The 7,964-nt window shown below is 43.6% G+C and overlaps 1 long non-coding RNA gene across 1 annotated transcript; it reads right to left on the reverse strand.

Annotated features, from left to right (window-relative positions):
• Positions 1–4,022: 4,022 nt before the first annotated feature.
• On the reverse strand, positions 4,023–5,032 carry LOC310826700. The gene is made up of 3 exons (XR_014555935.1): positions 4,849–5,032; positions 4,379–4,505; positions 4,023–4,130 (listed from the first exon to the last, which is right to left on the reverse strand). It is a non-coding gene; the product is annotated as an uncharacterized lncRNA (long non-coding RNA).
• Between the last annotated feature and the right edge of the window lie 2,932 nt (positions 5,033–7,964).

Consider the following 7,964-nt stretch of genomic DNA (forward strand, 5'->3'; position numbering starts at 1 on the left):
AGACAACCTCTTAAACTCCTCATACCCTGAAACTAGAATAAACTTGTTTCAGGATTTGATTTCACTTCTTCAACCCTATTTGACCCCAAAAAAGGCAATGCGGCAGCCATTATACAACAAATCTAAACCCTGGTTCGATCAGGAAAGCCACGCTATGAAGCGCTCTTTCTTGGGAAAATACAGGAACTATAGGTATGCCAATCTACCATCACTCCCTGCAGAGTGGTTTGAAGCTAAACGAAATTATAAAGCTTTGATTAAAAAGAAAAAGCTTCAGGCCCAAAGGGGAGAGTGGCAATGTTTAATAGAGGCCTCTCGAAGGAGAGACTCAGTCACCTTTTGGAAAATAGTCGCAAAAGGATTGCAAGATTCCCCCTCCAAAGTGGAATATACCATCTCTGTTGGGGTGTGGGAGTCATACTTCCAGTCCTTATAAACAACTAACCAACATCTCTATTTCCTTGACAGTGAAGAAATACTGTAAGAGAGATATTGTAATTCCTGTGAGAACACTCTTCTGTGTCTAATGGGTCCTCGCACCTCCCGAACAAGTTATACTGATTATCTCTCAGATATAATGCAGTAAGATGGGTAGATGTGGTCTAAACCACGGAGCCTCTTGGGGTTGTCTATGAGAAGGTCAGTGGTTCGAATCCGCATGATGGGGTGAGCTCCCGTTGCTCTGTCCCAGCTCCTGCCAACCTAGCAGTTTGAAAGCATGCCAGTGCAAGTAGATAAATAGGTACCACTGTGGCAGGAAGGTAAATGGTGGTTTTTGTGTGTGCTCTGGCTTCTGCCACAGTGTTCTGTTGCGCCAGAGGCAGTTTAGTTATTCTGGCCACATGACCCAGAAAGCTGTCTGTGAACAAAGGCCGGCTCCCTCGGCCTGAAAGCAAGACGAGCGCCGCAACCCCATAATCGCCTTTGACTGGACTTAACCATCCAGGGGCCCTGTACCGTTTTTAAAATTTAACCATTGTTCTAGTAAAGTATTGCTGGATGTTGTACAGCCGATTACAGTATATTGAAACAGAAGTGAACTAGAACAGGTGGAATGAGCAACTGAACTGAATATTGTAAATCAAGAGTTGACAGGAGCAGGTCAATGTAAATGAATGAGCACCAGGAAAACGTGGTCTTCAGAAAAATTATATATAAAGGTGAAGGGTTGGACATTCTACCCTTAAAATCACTTTAAGGTGCCACAAGACTATTGTTTTTGCTAAAGAGACTACCAGCCACCCCTCTGGAAATTCATCAACTTGGAAAGCGAAATGATTTTTAAAAATGTCTGTTGTTGATTGAGATATGCACATATATTGTGTGCTGTGATATACATTAAAATATGTACATTCTTGAATCAATAGATGGTGAAGCATAAGAAAGATAAACCAACTGTAGCAGAAGAGAAAATACAAGATGAAAGCACGAATGAATGTTGGAACAGATTGAGTTGCATTTGTATATCCTTATTTGTAACAAATTCCATAGTTTAACAATAGGCTGTAAGTACTTCTTCTCATCAATTCTGAATCTCCTACCATTCAGCTTCATAGGATGTTCCCAAGTTCTAGTACTGAGAAAGGGAGAAAATTTTCTCCCTATCCATTTTTGCTATACCATGCGTAATCTTATATACCCCACCATCAACTCCATTGGCCTTTTTTTATAAAGTAAAAAGTGGGTGGCACTGTGGTCTAAACTACTGAGCCTAGGGCTTGCCGATCGGAAGTTCGCGGTTCGAATCCCCGCAACGGGGTGAGCTCCCATTGCTCGGTCCCTGGTCTTGCCAACCTAGCAGTTCAAAAGCACATCAAAGTGCAATAGGTACTTGTCAGGGAACTGCCATCGGATCCAGAGGCGGAGGGAAGGCTCCAGAGGGATGCCGGAGAGGGTCCCAGTAGGGAGAGAGGCAGCCCATCTGCTGGGGAAGGAAATCAGCGTAACACCGGTGGAGAAGGGGGGCAGATGGGGGAATCGGAGAGGATGCTCCAGGACTCTTCGCCGAAGACCAGCAGGGAGAGCATGGGTACTCCACTGCCCACACCCTCCCTGCGCAGAAGACTTCCGCGCAGGGAGAGTAGGAGGAGACTTGGCATCAAGGAACTTCTTTGCTGGAAGAAGTTCAAGAAACGCCCACTGACGGATTCTGCCAGCGACTGAGACAGCCATGGGTGTGAGGCTGTCCAGACAGAAAGGGTTCAACCAGGTAACCTAGCCAGGAGTGGCAGCAACTTACGCACAGGCAACCCCTAGAACCATTACAGCACTGCTCTGGCGGGAAGGTTTCCATGCACTTCTTTGGTTTCACCAGAAGCAGCTTAGTCATGCTGGCCACATGACCTGGAAAAACTGTCTGTGGACAAACGTCGGCTCGTTTGGACAGTAAAGCAAGATGAGCGCTGCAACCCCAGAGTCGTTCGCGACTGGACAACTGTCAGGTGTCCTTTACCTTTTAAAAAAACTTTTTAAAAAAACACTCCAAAGGTTGCAACCTGTCCTCATAGGAGAGATGCACACCCGTCAACAGTCCAACTTGACTGGGACATCCTGGAATTACGGAATCCATACTGGCTTCTGATTGGATGTCCTATTTTTGGTGCTGAACTCTTGCATGAATCAGCTGGCTCCTAGGAGAACTCAGCACTAAATGATACACGTCTTTCACGCAAAAGAAAGCTACTGAGCTGGAGCCTGTGAAGGGGGAGCTGTTGGTGGTGCAGGCCAGGCTGCCCTTGCCAGGCCCGGATGCAGCTGGGATTTTATGCTTCAGCAGCTAACACATCTATGCTCACGAATTTGCCCTTGAATCTAGATCAGGTGCAGGGAAACCTTGCCCCTCCAATTGTATTACACAACTTATCAGCCCCAGAAAACATGATCAGTGGCCAAGCGTTGTGGTTCATCAACATACAGAGGGCGAAAAGTCCCTCACATCTGTTCTAAAGAACTAAGTCACCTTTTCTATCTAACGCCTTAATCCAGAGATTAAAAGAACAGAGAATCTTGAGAGGCAAATTATGGCAACTAGGCCTCCATTTCCTGCTTATCTCCCCATATGAGAGAAGACAATAGAAAGACTCATTGTCTCATCATTCCAGAGGGGAAGATCAGGTCTCTTCCATTCCTGTTCCAGTCTTCTTTATAGAAGAAGCAGAATGGGCCCAACGTTTCTGGCAGAAAGTCTTCTGCTCTGGGTGTCATTCCCTGGTTCCACCCCCATGTATTTAAATGGGTCTCAGAGCATATGATCAACATCTAAAGAATGGAGATGATGGATTAGAGATGCCATGTCATCCTTTTGAACTTTGCACCACGGAAACACTCTGACATTTGCTTGAAACACCATTCTGATTGGTGTGGAAGGTGGGGGTGTGGAGAGAGCAGAATTTGTTGAGTTTGGGGTTTCTGCACTTTGGAGCATTTCAGCTGTGCAGACATTATGCTTCAGCTTTGCGATTAATAGAGAATTCTCTTAAGCTTCACCAATGAAGTGAGTAAAATTACTGTATGGCCACAGTCTTTGATACACATGCAGCATGATCTACCTTCCTCCCATACAAACAGACAAATGGACACACTTATAATAGCTCTAGGGAGGAGTGATGTATGAATGCACTGGCCTCCCACTGAATATGAGCTGGTATATGACAATGGCCATATACCTGAAGCCACACCTTGAGGGAAAAGAGAAGGAAGAGGGGTCCACTTAGCCCTATATTAATTTTTTTCTGGCCTGCACGGTGCTTGTGGTTGTGTGTGGGGGGGTTTCTGCTTTTTGAAACCAGAATATTTACGTGGCTACTTAACATAGTATTGTTTAATGGATTTGTTAGCTTTTGATAGGTTTCTATAGAACATCTTCAAGCAAAAAGAAAACATACACCAAAAACACACTGATGGTACGTTGAAGCATTTAATGGTGAATGTTAGAATGGTTTTCTTAAAACAACAACAAATTAAAGGATCAGTCTCAATCCCAGAAGATTTGTTTTTTCTTTTCTTTCTGAAATGGTGCTGGTGGGGGGAAATGTTAATTGAATCTTCTCATTTACACCTTCCATCTGTTTCCGTTCCAGCTGCATCTCCTTTGATACATGAGAACATGCCCAGTGTGGCACTTGACAGATCTCTACTGATTAAAATAGTAATTTTGTAAAATTGCTACAAATTGAGACAAAAATGAAAGCGGAGTCTTGCCCTTATAGGAAAACAAAACTATTTTTGTCTCTTTGTTTATTCAATTAATCTATATATTCTATTGAACTCAGCTCATAGAAAAGAAAGGAAAAAGAAGCAGAAATAATAATTTTTTAAAACCCTTTATATATTATCGTCAGTGTTTCATTGGCGTTTTGTTTCTAGAATGTTCCTTAACAATATCTGATATTTCATTTCCAAAAATGATTTGCAAGGGGTGAAACTTGACAGGAAATTCTTCTTGAACAGTCCCAGAAATAGGAGGGCATCTTGTTACTGGAGGAAGTTGCAGGCAGAGCAAAGTTCTGTTTGAAACACAGAATCAGAGAATTGTGGAGTTGGAAGGCTCATCTAGCCCAACTCCCTGCAATGCAGGAATCTCAAATAAAGCATCCATGACAGATAGCCATCCAACCTCTGCTTAAAAACCTCCAATGAAGGAGAGTCCACCACGGTATGAGGGAGTTCATTTGGCTTGCATTTTGCAACAAATGGGCATAATATGCGGTTGATGGAATAATATGCAGCTGAGAACCCAAGTATCAAACATATTAGGCAACAGGAAACAAAACTGTTTATGTGAAGGAGATGAAGGTAAGATGGAGCCCAGTAAAGAATCTCATGAAGCTTCTCTCTTCTTCCTGATACCTGAAAAGCTTTTCCTACTTCCTGATTGATTCCTTGAACCCCCTCTTTGCTCACAATTGAAAGCAGTTCTATATGGGTGAAAGCCATGCCAGGAGCAAAATGTTCACCCCACTACATTATTGCCTATGAACAGCTTCCCTTTTTCTTGGGGCCATTGACATGGCACTTAGGTCTTATCTGGGTTCAGTCTGGGCTCAGAGCCACTAGAAATAGTGAACTTAGTGCCTACTTCACTCAATGGTCTATTGTGACATAGGTTGGACAAGGCTTCATCACCATAGCAACCATGTCTTTCCTCTCACTTCATAATCCAGAGGTCCAGACCAGAAAAAAATGTCTGCCCGTTCTCTTGAAACAGAAACGTGTTTATAAGCTGCAGTTGTGAACCGACAATTTCTTTCCCATTTGACAGCAATGTAGGTTTTTTCTGCTCTAGGGCTGGAGAAGTTTGGTTCAGTTCACATTTAAAGGCAAACCTAACTAATTTTCACTTTCTGAAACCATACAAGAACACAGCTTCACTATCCTTTGAAATTTGTACTTCTCTGAATTTTGCAATTGATTTCTCCAGCCAGTAAAAAAATAAATACATACATACATACGGTAAAGTGTTCATATATCGCATCATCATCATCATCATCATCATCATCATCAATCAATCATCCTTCTTCTTCTTCTCCCCGCAAGGATCACAGAGCAGTTTACAATATCAAAACACAAAAATACACACTATAGCAGGGGCCCTCAAACTATGGTCCATGGGCCAGATCCAGCCCACCAGGGTCCTGAACACAGCCTGCCTGGGCAGAGCCAGCACTACCGCCTTCCCTGGATGGAAGGTGGTGCAGGATCGCCGCTGCCCCCATTTCCCCATTCCAAGCTCTGAAACACGCTTGCAACCAGGGTCACCTCCGAGGGGCTTGCTCATGAACAAACGAGGTGGGCATTCATCTGATCTGGCTGTGTCGCAGCACCCCTCTACCTTAGCAGCTGCCTCCACCCCTTGCGGGTCTCCTCGGAGGAGGAGGCGCCACACCAAAAGCCCCACAGAGCAGGCTTGTTCTGATGGCTTGTCCACGGGAAGGGAGGAGACAAAGGCGAGTCCCTCACTTGCCCTGCCAGCCCACCCTCCTTCTTGCTTCCCTTCCTTTGGGAATTGGGGAATAGGAGGAGATCGTGCATGTCCCCACTTCAAGTGCTCCAGGCTAAGTGACCCTGGATCCAGCTGCAGCACTCTCCAGATGTCCTCAGCCTCCTACTCTTTTATCCTAAGCATGTTTCCAACCATTGTTCTGTTGGGATGCTGCTGGGGAGATGGGGGCATCACCGGCCGGCAGCTGAGTGATCTCCAGTACAGCATCAATCAGTGACACGAGTCTCAGATACGTTTAGAGACTCGTGCACACTCTTATCAGCAGAGTGAATAAATCTTCTCACAAGGGAAGAGGCGGACAGAGCCATGTGTAAGCATATTTACAGCATTTATTCAGCATAGTTCAGGAACAAAGGAAAAAAAACATGTCTGCTTCCCTTCGTGTCCAGCAAAACAGTGAACAACAAAACAACACAAAAACAATATACAAACGGAAGTTCCCAGCAGACTGTGCTGGAAGTAAACAGGCATGTGACACACAACAGTCATGCCTGTACCCTTTTAAGGTGGAACAGAACTATATCCTAACATGTTCCACCTAGCTCAGTATTGCCTGACTGGCAGCAGTTTCAGTCAGTCAGGACTTAATAGAGCAGCACAGGAAGGAGGCTCTTTGTAAGATACACCCAACCAGTGCCCTTTTTTTCCTGGGGGAGGGACGCAGGGGTGCGCATACCCCTAAACATTTTGTATTGCGCTACAAATAAAATATGTGCAGTGTGCATAGGAATTTGTTCATATTTTTTTTCAAACTATAGTCCGGCCCCCAACAGTGTCTGAGGGACAGTGAACTGGCCCCCTGTTTAAAAGGTTTGAGGACCCCTGCACTATAGTAAGAAACCATAATCCCCCTTCCCACAGTGTTTAAAAGGTCATAACCCTAAGAAATCCTAATAAAATTAATAATTTAAATCAGGCACACTGGTTGTGAGAAGGGGTTGCTTCATCTTATAAATTACTGACATGCTGTGAAATGTTTTCTTGGTTTAAATAAATCCTCCCTGCTTTCTCCTATCCTGGATTTTCAGAGGGGGTCACCAGTTGATAGAGAAGATGTAAAAGATGCTGAAATCAATCTTGGGCATTCCCACCTAGGACTGGGAAAGAACTCTGTCTTAGGTCCTCAAGAGTCACTGCAGGCAATACATAGCATTTTGGACCAATGGTCTGACTCAGTAAAAAAATCTTAATAAGAACTCTATCAAGAGAGAATAAGAAAATACTGTAGGAAAGGATGAGAATTCTTAAACAGAATGGTTTAAGCAACATTATCCATAAATCCAAAACAGAACCATAACACAATAAATGTGCATTTGTATTATTATTTGTAATATTTGTATTAGCTTTCCTTTTTATCCAATAAAAATACATAATCTTCCTCTCTCTCCTTCCACTTTAGGGCCTGTTTTAACAGCAACCACTGTTCTGAAACACATTGCTCTATTTTGTGCTTGCTTATTTGGTACAATTGTGCACCTCAATGAACAAAACATGTGAGCTTACTGAAGTGCTGACGGTATAATTGAAAGTGGATGCTATGATTGCACGTAATGAAAAGATGGACTCCTGAGGTCAGATGAGGAAGCTGAGCACTGGTGGAATGAGTAAAAAACAAACAGAGATCTTGAAGCAAATGTCTGCATGGGACAAATGAGAGTGCTTGTCCTTCACGTATTTTCCATGCTGATCTTGGCCATTTTATCAGATAATGAACACTAACCTTAAGCTTCCACTCAATTATAAGAAGATTCTGCAGTGTGCCTTCCTTAACATTCCTCCATTTTGCATGTCTTTGGCAAGACAATGATTTTGTCAGCATTTAACAAAATCTCTTGAAGACAAGTGCTTCCATTGGGCAAGAGGAATCAGCACTGTCTTCCATCCTTTCTTCTTACCTGTCCCCACTTGCTGGAGTCTTGACATTGACCCTGGCACCAAAATAGCTTTTCATTTCCTTGTCTGT

The sequence above is a fragment of the Podarcis gaigeae genome (genome assembly GCF_964106915.1).
Source record: "Podarcis gaigeae genome assembly, chromosome: 11".
NCBI classification, from domain to species: Eukaryota; Metazoa; Chordata; class Lepidosauria; order Squamata; family Lacertidae; genus Podarcis; species Podarcis gaigeae.